Source organism: Bicyclus anynana, chromosome Z (genome assembly GCF_947172395.1).
Source record: "Bicyclus anynana chromosome Z, ilBicAnyn1.1, whole genome shotgun sequence".
NCBI lineage: Eukaryota > Metazoa > Arthropoda > Insecta > Lepidoptera > Nymphalidae > Bicyclus > Bicyclus anynana.
In genome coordinates, this window is record NC_069110.1 from 3,968,562 (window position 1) to 3,972,474 (window position 3,913).

Consider the following 3,913-nt stretch of genomic DNA (forward strand, 5'->3'; position numbering starts at 1 on the left):
GAAGGCTGTTACTATATCAGAAAAGTTTAGTACGGTACTAGAATTTTAGACATATATTTTTAATCATCTTTAACACTATAACAAAGCCGTACATGAAATTCATTATTTGTACTTGAGAAATTCCATTCACTCGCTTACGCACCACTGTACTGCTCAGAAATGACGGCATAGTTTTCAGAAATATTTTCTGATATAGTAATAACCTTCTAAGCGTTATTCATGTTGGTTCATTTCACAGGTAATTTTTGTTCAAGGGCTTGTAGTCTACAAGCTACTTCACAACTCCGGGCTTGTATTTTTTTATGAGAATTTCTCAGAGCAAAGAGAAGCTCATTTTTTCATAGCTCAGGGTTCGGATCTAGGATTTTTTTAATTTTATTTGTTCTTTACAAGTTAGCCCTTGACTACAGTCTCAGCATGGTAAGTGATGATGCATTCTAACATGGAAACGGGCTAACTTGATAGGAGGAGGATGAAAATCTACAACCTTTTTGGTTTCTACACGACATCGTACAGGAATGCTAAATCGCTTGACGATATTGCGAATTAGTATTTAATATATACTAATTCGCAATATTTTTTTTTTAATAACCCAGTGGATATAACCTCTGCCTTTGATTCGGAGGCCGTAGGTCCGGACACGCACATCCATCTTCTCAGTTATGTGCATTTTAAGAAATAAATATCACGTATCTTAAACGGTGAAGAAAAAACATCCTGAGGAAACCTATATACTGAGGATTCCCTTAATTCTCTACGTAGTGAAGTCTGCCAATCCGCTTCGGGTAGACTATTAGTCTAACCGCTTTTGTAGGAAAGACGAATTGGTTGCCTGGGTTAAAAATGATGGTGATGTCAATCGATGAATGATGGATGTCACAAAAAGTTCTACACATCATTGAGTTAAATCTTTGTGACATCCTTTCGTGACATTTTTGTGACAATCAGCGTTGCTGTTAAATATTTAAATGAACACTATATATTTCTTACAGGCCTTGGTATGTTCCTATGTCAGCATCATTGGTTCACGGCTCATCAGTAAAATTCAAACAGAATCCATGCGGAACCAGCGCGGGCGGCGGTGATACGAGTAAAGGGAAAGCCAAGCATCAAATATCATACAACACGTACCAGCCTTTAGTCTACACTTGTCACGATGCAAAGAACATGAAACTAAATCGGCCTATGTCACCGCATTTAACAATCTATGCACCGACCCTGCCGGCTATGACTTCTATAGTGCAACGTGGAACTGGTAATATTTTGGCTTGATTGTGGATTATGTGATAGTGTAGCAAGGATTTTAAATCTTTGTAGTGTATGGCTTGGTCGTTTTTTTGATTTGTAACTCTTCACATCTCCAGTAATGCTAAAATGCGACCAACGAGATAAACTCCTGATGTGAAATAGACAAATTTGCAAGCTATGGTGCAACCGGAAATACCGCAATAACTTTCATTGCGTTGGAACGAAAGAGACATGACTGGGACAAGTCCGGGATTGTTGTTTTGTCTGTTTCTCTACACTCACTCAGCTCAGTATTTCATAGCTCGTATCTATACATATAATAAATCTGTAAAGAGTTCAATTCTGTACATGAAATTTATTTCCAAAATAAGTATCAGGGTGTGATTAGTGATCGATACTGATGCCTAAAATGCAATCAGTAAAATTGTTGTCTGTCTGTCTGTGTGTTCGTTATAGAAACAAAAACTGCTCGACGGACTTTAACCAAACTTGTTACAATTATTTTTCATTCTCTTAAGCAGGTTATAGTATACTTTTCATCACGCTACGATCAATAAGAGCGGAGCAGTGAAGGGAAATGTTGAGAAAACGAGAGAATTTACTCCATTTTTAAAGCGATACTGCTGTAAGGGCTGGATTAAAGAGGTCTAAGGGCGGACGAAGTCGCAGGCGTCCGCTAGTACCTACATAATATTTAACTAGCGGTAATACTGAAATGGAAATCACCATGTGAATTGCAATTCGCTGTTCTATCAAGCGCGAAAATATAGTGAATACCACTAATTAGAACTTGATATCTTACGTTTACGGTTTAAACATTCTGCAGGTGATAAGTTACAGAAATGTAAGTTGAATTCTTGCATCAATAAATACTAACGCATCTTACCTTGCTGCCCCGAGAAACATTCTGTCCAAGTTTCAATAAAGTTAGGAATTCATTTACTTTAGTAAATGAATTCCTAACTAACTTTATTGAAACTGCGGCTTTGGTGGCATGTGATGTGTATCTAACTCTGGAATCTGTGAATATTTAGTCGTCGCATATCGTACGGGACTATCAGTTTCTCCTGTGGTTTTGTAATTTACTTTGCAATGTCCGACGTATATGCGTACAAATATTCATTTAAAGATTGTACAGTATGCAGACGATAAACTCGTGAAGACACACAGCGACGCTTTTTGCACAAACTAAAGAAGATATAGAAAACCTGCTGACCTGTCTAGAAGTTACCTTTACCTACCTTTAATTACCTTTGAATTTGGACTTGCTATTAACAGACATAGAAACAATATAATCAATCAATCAATCGTGCTAATCAAAACAGACTAGATATTAACATAATCGGTGAACATACATAAAAAAGAACAAAGATTCCGACGAATTGAGAAAATCCTCCTTTTTTGAAGTCGGTTAAAAATAGCGAATTGTGAGGTTGTTCCAACCTACATCTATCTGGGTTCTACTATCTATACTTATAATTAATCTGTAAAGAGGTCAATTCTGTACATGAAATATATTTCCAAAATAACTATCAGGGTGATAAGTGATCGATACTGATGCTAAAAATGCAATCAGTAAAATTTTTGTCTGTCTGTTTGTATGTTCGTAATAGAAACGAAAATTACTCGACGGATTTTAACAAAACTTGGTACAACTGTTCTTCATACTCCTGGGCAGGTTTTAGTATACTTTTCATCACGCTACGATCAATAGGAGCAGAGCATTGAAGGGAAATGTTGGGAAAACGGGAGAAGTTACTCCATTTTTTGAGCTTCCGTCGCGTATGCAGTCTTGATGGGTAGGGCAGGGGTATAGTACGGGTAGGGGTAGGATAGGGCTAGGGTAGGAGAAGGGTAGGGGTAGTTGAAAGTTTACATCGACTTTCACGCGAATGTAGTCGCGGGCGTCCGCTAGTTTCTAATAATGGGAGTTGTGAAATTTAAATCCGGAGAAGTTGTGCCATTGCTAGGTCGGCAGCGGACAAACTTAACAAGATTTGGAAAATCAGGAGGATCGCCAAAACCAATAAGGTTTGACTTTGTATGGCAACTTTATTTATGTGTTGTGACTTGTCGTGATGGCGTCGGTTGGTTGCATACAAAATGTATGATACCGATCATGAATTTTGATTATTTTTTGATCCCATCCAACCATTGCGTCCCAAACAAGTTTCAATGGAAAACCAATATGTGATAATGGTTTTAAAAATAAATCTTGCTAGTGAGAAATGTGCTCTTTCGCAGAAGTTAGTATCTATTACAATACATAATAGCTGTTCCCATACAAAATTACCTTTTTCAAGTGTAGTTTTTGGAGATTTTCAAATTTCTTTTTATTTTTACCGAACCAAAAAAAAATCCATGTTTTTTGCTTTTGAATTTAAAGCAGTACCCCTTGCAATAGCATACCTCAAGGTATGATAATAAATATTCTAATAGGTATTCTAATAACAAACAATAAGTAGGTAAATTTCTTTGATCTTAAATCTTATAAATATGTTACACAGTAAGTAAATCCTATTTGCAAATCTGCTCTGCATCTGAGAAGATCAAGCTTCAAACGAACTGTAAGTCCCTCAAAAGCACCATAACGAATACTTAGGATTTACCTTAGGTTTCGTTACTCTGCTGTATTGTATGACACACAAATAAATATTGCAGATTT